The following is a 10,447-nucleotide window of genomic DNA, read 5'->3' on the forward strand; positions in this document are numbered from 1 at the left end:
TTTAAAAGACACAGCGATAACGGCAGCATGAAAATGGGCTCAAACAAAATGGACCAGCCTTTGTCATGATCATTGGCAATGGCTCAGTCCTGCTCCCCTTTCTGTGGCAGTGACTATGACATTTGCTTAACCGGCCAATGTTATCTTCCTCTTGAGAATCCCCTCTAAGGGGACAGCTCCCTTCCGGGAGGAGGGAGAGCTGTGTGGGTGTCGTGCCCCCTGCCTGGGAGCACGGCAGGACTCGGAGAGGAACGGGGAAGATGGAGGGCGGTCCTCTCCTCGGAAGGTGAGCTCTGAGGAGTCCCCACTAAGGGCTGTTGTGTGTCAGTGTGTGTGAGTGTGTAGGGTGTATACATGTGTGTGAGTGTGTAGGTGTGTGTGGGTGTGTGAGTGCGTAGGTGTGTGTGGGTGCGTGAGTGCGTAGGTGTGTGTGGTGTGTGAGTGTGTAGGTGTGTGTGGTGTGTGAGTGCATAGGTGTGTGTGGGTGTGTGAGTGTGTAGGGTGCATACGTGTGGGGGTGTGTTTAAGGGTGTGGTGTGTGTGTTGGTGTGTGTGGGTGTGAATGTGTAGGTGTGTGTGGTGTGTAAGGTGTATACATTGTGTGTGTGAGTGTGTAGGTGTGTGTGGGTGTGTGAGTGTGTAGGTGTGTGTGGTATGTGAGTGTGTAGGGTGTATACCTGTGTGTGAGTGTGTAGGTGTGTGTGGTGTGTGAGTGTGTAGGGTGTATACGTGTGTGTGGCTGTGTGGAGGGGAGGGATAACTCCTCCCACCCTCACCACACATAAAAGTAAGCAGCTCTGTGGGGTTGTCTGACTGATTCCTTGGCCTGGAGTTTCTTAAGGCCCAGGTGAAGTGATCCTGCCAGGTATTTTATGCTGAAATAAATCTTCTAAAGGTAAAAACCTATGTACATATTTCTATATTCCTACTTCAATGTAAGGAAGAACCATGTTTTCTTTTCCATGGTTTTGTTTTTAGAAATCAAATTCCAAAGTTGTCTTTCTGAAGCCGCGAAGCCCGGAGCACAGCCGGTGACAGTATCTGACCAGATCCAGCCAGCCTATACCTCCTGCCATCCTGGAGGACGTCTGGGTCAGAAGTGACAAGGGACACGCTGGCACTTCAGCGTTTTGTTAGACGGAGCGCTCAGGTCGTGGGCTCTTCCACTAGGGCCTGGGCGTTTCACAGTCTCACCTGCGTCGTGTGATACGCGGGTTCGGGATTAGCAGGCGACCTTAGCTCTTGTTACGGGGCTTCGGTACCACCCGGGGGCAGAATAACCCAGTGGTTAAGAATCAGACTCCAGCACCGTTGACCTGCTGTGTGCCTCTGAAGAAGTTACTTAATCACTCTGAGTCTCAGTTTGGTCATTGGTAAATCGGAGCTAAAAGCTGAACCCAGCGCAGAAAGCAGAGGGTGCAGGATGTGGGAACACAAGACGAGTCCACGTCGGGGTCTCGGGGTGTCAACCCTTAGGGCAGCTCTGCTGTGGGGTCCAAGGGGCGACTGCCACCCATGGAAATCCCAGCCCCGGGCCCCCCAGAACACAGACAAGAATAAAACACAGACTCTGGCCATCTCAGTCCTCGGCCTCTAGATGGTTTTTACTCAACCTGTGGCAAGAAACAGAAAATCTCACCTTCTTTTGTATCAGTCCTCTCATTTGAAGAACCAGGGTCCCTTTGGAGGAGCTGGCAACGTCTGGAATGATGTTCCCAAGCCTCCTTTGTTACGGATGCCAACATAACGCATATGACGACGTGCATTATTATCTATTCACTATGATTTGCTAATGAAAAAGTAAAGCATCATATAATAAGCCCAGTGTGACAAACAGATGCCTGCCCTTGTCAGAACTCCATTGTGAATGGGCGCGTGACTACCCGTCTGACCTAAGCTGCAACGGAACAGGTGTCAAATGATCCCTTTTTAGACAGAGCTGAGCTGTTAGTATTCTGGGGAAATGTAGATACTTTCTCTGAAGAAATTATATTCTTTAAACCTTCATTGAGAAATATTAAGTGTGATGCACTTCAATAAATAACAGCACTAAAACCCAGGACATGAGAGGCAGAGAGATGGCATTTCCTTCATAGACTCCGTCACTGACCAAGGCCAGGTCCACCCACCAAGCCTCAGGGGAGCATAGCCACTCCCTGTTCAATGAAAAGATCAGAGACTTCAAAGGGATTCTTTAAAATCATCTATAGGGCTTCCCTGGTGGCGCAGTGGTTGAGAATCTGCCTGCTAATGCGGGAGACACGGGTTCGAGCCCTGGTCTGGGAAGATCCCACATGCCACGGAGCAGCTGGGCCCGTGAGCCACAGCTGCTGAGCCTGCGCGTCTGGAGCCTGTGCCCCGCGACGGGAGGGGCCGCGATAGTGAGAGGCCCGCGCACCGCGATGAAGAGCGGTCCCCGCACCGCGATGAGGGGTGGCCCCCACTTGCCGCAACTGGAGAAAGCCCTCGCACGAACCGAAGACCCAGCACAGCCAAAAATAAATAAATAAATAAATAAAATTAAAAATCATCTATAAAGGAGAAACATGGGAAGGTATTAAAAATTTCAACTATCCAGTCACTATTTTGCTATGAGCTCTCCCTGATGAAGACAAGTCCAAGAAAGTATAAAATTATGTGATCACGTGGTATCTTCCGTGGTTTCAAGTGTGGCCACCTTTGAAAAGATCAACGTGCTAAAATATCCAATAATGTAGGTCCTGGCACATATATGCACACGTGCATGTACATTTATAAAGTGACCCATTACTGTGTAATCACTCCCCTTAAAACTCAGGGGTCTCAAACATAACCATCTTGTATTGCCCACAGTTTGTGGGTCGACTGGGCACAGCCAGGAGGCCCTGTCGTGTCGGGTGAGCTCGGCGGTGCTTGCAGACACCTGGGGGCTCAGCTGGGCTGGCACCTCTGAGATGGGCCCATCACCCCCCTGGAGCCTCGGCTGGGGCAGCGGGAGAGCTGGGCCTCTTCCTCCCCCACGGAATCCCAGGGCCTCCCTCTCCACGTGGGCCTTCCACGTGGTCCTGTTGGGTAGCTACAATTCTTAGATGGTGACTCGAGGCTTCCAATAGCCCAAAAGCAGAGCCGCCCAGACTTCTTAGGGCCCAGCCCTGGGACCGGCACAGTGACACACATGCTGTTTGTCAGTGTGAGTCTCTGACTCAGCATGGAAGGGCACTGCTAGAAAGATGTCAAGGCCAGGGTTGCTGCGAGTCATCTTTGGAGACCAGCCACCATGGATACAGCGTGCAGTTAAATGATGACCCAGTCTATTAAGGAAATAGCCTGAATATTTTTTAAAAATCTCCGAAGCATTTCTAAAGTACATGATTTTCCTGATTAGCTTAAAGGGAAAGATAATCAAAGCATGAAATTCTCTAAGAAATGAATTATCGGCATGCATTGAAGAAAAATCTTAACTAGACCAGCAAGTAAAGACTGTAGCTTGGTTCCCACTCTAACTGCCTTTGACTTAGCGTGGAAGATACATCCCTTGAGAGAAATCAAATGGAACTATATCTTAAGGAACTCTCTTGTCCTGATGAGAATGAAGCTCTGATGGCCCCCTAAGCCTCACCCAAGACAGAGGAAGGAGCTTCCGTCTTAGTGCCGTAGGAGTATTTTGTTTGTTTTGCTTTACTTTTTTTTTTTTTCAAGGAAACACACTCAGCAGGGCCGTGGTGGTGTTAAACATATCTTGCATTATTATCTGTTAGATAAAAACACTCTCGAGAATTTAGAATTCAGCAGCACTTAATCACCAAAAAATGGGTACTGGCCCAGGACTAACTGTAATAGAGAAGAACAAATCTGATCCCATATTAGACCTGTTCCTTTTCCTTTTAACACTTGTGCTCTATTGCCTGTGCTTAGTTATGCTGGCTCTGCACCTTTTGTAAAAGTATGTTGCCTATAGCCTGAAATATACAGGAGAGCCAATTATCAGGGCTCTGACCTTTAAGAGTCCATTCATAGAGAGATAAAAAGTTGCAGAACAGAGAATAACATTTGTCTTGCTGGAGGTTTACAGGAACATGGTGACCTGACCTATGTGGACGAACGCAAGAGCAAAGGATCCAACACCAAGAAGCCTGCAACAATCAATTACACCGCTCCCTCACCTGGCCTTTAAAAAAGCTTTGCTGAACCGCTTCAAGGAGTTCAGGTTTGTTGGGCACAAGCCCTCCCCGCCCCCCTCACCGTCTCCTTGCGTGGCCCTGCCATGAACCTTTCTCTGCTCCCGACTCCCAACGTTTTGGTGTGCGTCAGGCACACAAACTTGCGTTCCATGACACACCACCACTATTTCAAAGGCTGCACTTGGGCACTGTTCTCCTCAGGTGCCCAGTGAGACCCACAGAGCGCCCGGTACTGAGCTGGGAGGAACATGCACAAGCAGGAGACAAACACCATGATTATTTTAATCTTATAAATAAGACATTGTATTAGCAAGATCCATAAACGAACGTTGTCATCTAATCACCAGAGTAAGTTTGCCAAGCAGCAATATTCGAAAATCCACCAGGAAACTGTGAGAATTGTGGAGAGTTAAGCTTTGCACTCAGTTATTCCTCCCCTCTCCTCTACACACAGCTTCCATCAGCGTCTGACCGGGCGCGCTGTCTCCCAACCACAAAAGCAAGAAGGCAAGATGCCTTAGGCTCACAGCCCTCTGGCAGGGAACCGTCTCCCTCCTCATCCTCACAGACAAACCATCAGCATTTCCTTACGTCCCCCTCACTCCCACCCGTCGGTCCACCTCCGGTGGCTTCTGCTTACCGAACTTGACGGGGAGTTTTCCCTTCTCGCCCTGTGTGACCAGGCAGCAATGCCTCCTCCCTGAAGCCCCCCTTCCTTTGGCTCCGTGGCCCGCCCTCCTCCCATCTCCCCCAGGGCTCGGCCTCCTCCACGCCACATCTGGACTCTAAGTCCGCCTCTCTTCTCCCTGGTGCTTTCATCCAGACCTACAGCTTCGCTCACCATCTACACACCTGACACACACACAATGCCAACGTCCATCTCTACCCGAGAGTTCACTCTCCTCTGAGACTGGACGCCTGGCTCTCCAGACATGAGTTAGGATGGTCTGACCCGGCCCTTCCCACATCCAAGTCACCTAGACACGAGTATCAGGGAACATGAAAAGATAGTGCAACCATAAAACAGACCATTAAAGAAATTTCTTAGAAGGAATATGTGGAGAATGAAAGATTTGGAAAACAAATATTTTGAGAACAAAAATAGCTCTTGAAAGTTAATGCTAGGAAAGCGGGAATTTTTTAAGTTCAGTGAAAGAGTTGGAAGACGGAGTGGAGAAACTTTGTGGCAGACGGGGTGCCTGTGGCTCTCCATTTTACTGTTTCCATGGTGACCAGCCACCTGTTTATCAGCCTATTTCAACGTGACCACAGTCTAAACACTCTGGCCTGGGGCTCAGGGTCACCATCTCAGGAACCGGGGGTCTGGAACCGTGGCACTGGCTTCAACCAGTGCAAGAAGGCTGAGTCCACCTAAGGACCAAGCTCAAGGTGACAGATGAAGTGTGAAAGTCAGACCCAAAGCTGGGCAGGAGACCAGAGGAGATGCTGGAGGAGGATGCTGGGAACCAGCCCACAAAGCGGGAGCTGAGGGTCGGCGGTGTCCGGCCACCAGCCCCACGAGCAGAATGGGGGCTGAGGCAGCAGTTTCTTTGGGTAGCTCTTCTATGTCTGGGCCCATCTCTGATCCGCTCCATTCTGTTTTGGTCTTAAGGTTTAACCATCAAAAGTCAACCTGATTTTGGCCACTTTCATCCCAATATCATAGGACATTTTAAAAACAAAACCACCAAACTTTCCCATAAAGCAAGAAAACTTAAATATATTGATTAAGAAACATGTCTCCATTCTAACTTTTATAGCAACCATAATTTACTCTCTGGGGCTCTTCCCACAGGGACACAGTTTTCCCTTTCACTGCCTTCCCTTCAAAATCAAACATGCTACTTTCGTTCATGTCTAGCATTTCTCCCAGGGCCTTGGAAGTTTCGTTGGTATTGCCCAAAATGAAGTGGCTCGTTCTCATCCTTACCTGTGGAACGCATTTCATCTTACGTCCACTGGTGATAATTAACATTTTCATTTAACAAGAACCTATCACTAATAAGTATCATATTTCCATTTTATAATTATTTTTCCTATTAAAAACCATTTTTAATTTGTCAAGTTTGTAAAGAATTACAATAATCTCCACATTAAGTAAAAGCTATTAGCAATTTTCTTAATTGCAGAAGGAATCACAGTAACAACTCAAAGCTAGAATTTGCATTATTTTATAACCAATGCTTAAATGTCACTTATTTGGTGATATTTCCTAATTATTCTCTCATTTTAGACACGCTGAGACACTGACAACAGAGATGGGTACTGCTGGCAAGCTGTGTTTTGAAAATTCCTCTCTGGACCCCAGCCTGCTTGTGACTCAGTCACCCATGTGCCTTCTGATTCTAGCATTCAGCAATTTGCTTACTATTCCTTCTCCAAATTTTCCAAGTCTTTCTAAGTTTTCTTAGTGTGAAGGTGTAGAATCCCTGTATGGGAGAAATAATTTTTTGTGGTCATCTGATTTGCTCTAAAAAATCTTCAGTATAGAAAAGACACAGAGAGGAGTTTCCCCCTCCAGGAGCCCCAGCACTTGCTCCGGCCCCAGGGCTCGCAGACAAATAAGCAAATAAGAACACAGACCACAGGCAAGGAGGCAGAGGGGGCCTGGGAGGACAGCGCTGGGCAGAGGCTGAGCTCCAGAAACCTACATAGAGGCCCCTAGAGGGTTTGGCCAAGTACCAACCTGCAAGCACTGTGCGGAGAGAGATGCCCCAGACCAGGGAAAACAGTTACCAGGAAGCTGCTAGCCAACAGTCTCCAGAGCTCAGCTCCTGGGCAGGGAAAGGGAGGGGAGGGGAGGAGGGAAGGAGAAAGAGAGCAGGACGGAAGGAGGCAGGGAGGAGGAGAGGAGGAAGAGGAGGGGAGAAGGAGGAGGAAAGAAGGGAGCAAGAAAGACAGAGGGAGGGAGGACGGACAGGATGGGGAAGATTTACGTAGGAACCTGGCAATCACATCTTGTCCGTTGATTTAAGGAGGGTGTGTGCGGGGAGGGAGGATGAGGATTGAGGAACAGGTCAGGACACCTGACTCTTCCCAGGAAGAGGCTAAGGCGAAAGAGGAAATTGCAAAATGACCGCAGGTCACAACGCTTGTATTTCACCATCATTGACCCTGCGCGTCACTGCCGTTCAGTCAGGGACTTAGCGTCGCGGAAAGAGATGTGGATTCAGAGCCCAGAGAGCTTGGCAAGAGTCCCCGCCAAGTCGGGGAGCAGAACCTGCACCCACTGTCTACACTGTTCTGTGTCAGCACTTGCCATCCGTGAGCTTAAAAAAAAAGCAGACAAGATCCTTGCCATTTACATTCAGTTTACATTCTAGGAGGGGTAGACCTGCATTTTCTCATCTAAAAGACGGCAAGAGTAGTCGTTTTCACGGGTCACTGTAAAGGCCGGGCTTGGACGTCTCCACAGACCCTGACTCTTCAAGAGAAGGACTGTGTCTTCCTTCAACAGGCAGCTGTGAATCCCTGCCGTGCGCCCAGCACAGGCCGAGACGCTGAGGATGGGCCCTCGGGGCGCACAAGGGCTGCTCCTCTGTGGGTCGCCACCATCTTCTCTGACTGCACAGAACATGCCCGAAGCCCTCACGTCGGCCAGACACTATTTTCATTTAATCTTAGCAGTGAGCTACACTTAGTGCAACTAAAAAAACTGAGGAAAGAACAGCTGTCACTTCCATCTCACTGGTGGACACAGGGCAGCAAGGTGAAACCACTTGCCCAAGGTGCACGGATCTTAGCTCGGTGAAGCTGAGCTCCGAACCCAGCCAGGCAGACTTTGAGACCCTGAGCTAAACCTGTGCCCATACTGTGTCCTCACTGCAACTTTACAGAGTTGCTTCCAACGCTCAGCACAGGCCTGGCACATAACTGGTCCTTAAGAACGCACAAAATGGTATTCACAGATCAGCAGTCAGACCACAGCTACATAAGCAAAAACTAAGAGCGTGGACCAAGTTTTACATTCTGTGTCTATTTCTCCAAGAGAAGCCCACCTGGTCCTGCCAAGCCAGCACGTGCCCCCGGGAGCTCAGGCCAGGCCTGGCCACGTCCGTGCCTGACGCACTGCCTGGCGCGGCGCACCTGCCCCCAGGTGTGTGGCCTCGGCGAGTGAAGAAACAGCAGATAATTGCAAACACCTTTGTTGTGAATCTGGGACGTGGCCAGGCTCCTCCTTCCCCACCCTAATTACTACGGAAGCCCTCAGTAACGAGGCCATCTCAGTTTCATTGAAAAACAACAGAAATAAAGAAGAAACTACTGGTTGATATAAATGGCAAGCGTGACCAGGATTGGTTATATGAAGTGATGTTTGTCATCACGAATGCCACCTGCATTCACAAGCTCATGGCCATTTCTATTAAAGGTGTAGGCCCCTAAGTGCCTAGGATGATGAAAATTATGCAAAGGAAAAGAATCCTCTTTTTTCCTCAGAATTGTGCCATTTGGTTATAAAAGCTGCAGGGAAACCTATTCAGAAATATATAATGTAAAACTACAGACACACACACACACTCCTACGTAAGCAAATTGCAGAATAGATTTGCTACAGTTGAATATTTCCACTTCTGTAAAATTTCACTAACTGCCTTGGTAATTATGCTTATAAGACTATAAGAGGCTAATGTAGAACAAAGAACATTTTTAATTCCAGAAACGAAATACGAAGGGAAGTTTGAGAGACGGGAGGGAAAGGGTGAAGCACCACGTGCCGTGTTCACACCCGTGTGTCAAGTTCATAGCCGTGCACCCCGCCTGCAGGCTGCACCCACGCCAACCACCGACTGATTTATTTTTCACACCATTTCAAACAGGAAATTAAAGTATACAACAGGTTTTTTAACTGACTTTTCAACTGTTGTTTTAATGCTTAGATATTAAGAAGTGGCTCATTTCACGGGCACATTTTTTTTCCACCCTTCCAATAACCAGAATGATTGGATTACAAGATAATTTCCAGTGCTAAACTACTTCACCCTTCATCTACACCATGCTTTATAGGAAGTTCCTGCCCTTTGGCTCTCAGCTGAGACCCTGATGACGGTGCATGATTTGGTCCCCAAAGAGGATAAAACGTCAGCACTGAAGGTGTCGCATTTTAATTTGATGGAAGCAGAGACGCAAACGAAATCAACCTAAAATCTATTTGTGACCCATGATTTTGGGAACCACTGAGTCAGGAAAAGCAGAGAAAGGGGAATTTAGCATCATGCTCTGTTTGTACACGATTAACTTTCAGAGTCCCGATCTATCTTTTTTAGAAGTAATAAACCAAGACCTAGATTTTCTGGCGTGCCTTGGCATGCGGATTTGCTGTTGTGTCTTTTTCCAGCGTCTTCACATTTGAGTGCACATAAATTCAGACTTGATGGAGGTCAGACCCTCATTAATTCACTTGACCAGACTGGAAAACAGCTCTCTGAGAAATGGTGGAGAAAAAAGTATTTCCCCCTCGTTCACAAACAAGGAATTACCAACATAATATATATCAGGAAAATCAGACCAAAGAAAAAAGTAATTCAGTACCAACCCTACAATTATCATTCAGGTTCTACCACAATCCCAATGTAATTGGTAAAAAGTAAGTTAAAATATGTTTTAGTATCAAATTTTTCTTTCAGCTACAATTTAGAAATGCTCATAAAAATCATGAGCTGGCATCCACTGTGCTGATGAATCTTGAAACTCAGGACGGACCTCATGTCATGAGAGTAAACTATGACACTGAATTTCAAAGTGCTCGTGTAACGTGATGGACTCTCTACAAAGACCCCAAGGAAATAAATATTCCAAGCCTTTGAGCCAAGGTCGTCCTATCGATTGAGCAGGAAAGGGCGTTCCAGAAGGCAAAGCATTTTCAAAAATTAACACTACACAGATGCACCTTAATGCTTTTAAGAAATGTCTTTGGCAGATAGAACATCCATCTAAGGAGTGAGAAAAAAAAAAAATCAGTTCATGTGGAGAAAAAGAGAATGATACCCTGAAAGCACAGCATCCCTTACAATGCTGTGATCCTGCCTGAAAGGAAAGGGGAAAAGAAAAGAAAAAAAAAAGGAGCCAAGCTTTCTCCAGGGATTAGAAAGTCACTGTGCTTTAAAGGGCACTGAACTCCCACGGGGTCTTAACATTGGAATGACAGCAGAAAGCCAAAGGTCACACAGTCTACCGGGAGGTCATGACCTTTGGAAGAACTTCCTCCATTTGTAAATAGCCGTGGTATTGAGTGAAAAGAATGGAAACTCATTTATATTTTGGAAGATGTAATTGGGTCGATGCACTAT

The sequence above is a fragment of the Balaenoptera acutorostrata genome, chromosome 12 (genome assembly GCF_949987535.1).
Source record: "Balaenoptera acutorostrata chromosome 12, mBalAcu1.1, whole genome shotgun sequence".
In the NCBI taxonomy this organism is placed as follows: Eukaryota; Metazoa; Chordata; class Mammalia; order Artiodactyla; family Balaenopteridae; genus Balaenoptera; species Balaenoptera acutorostrata.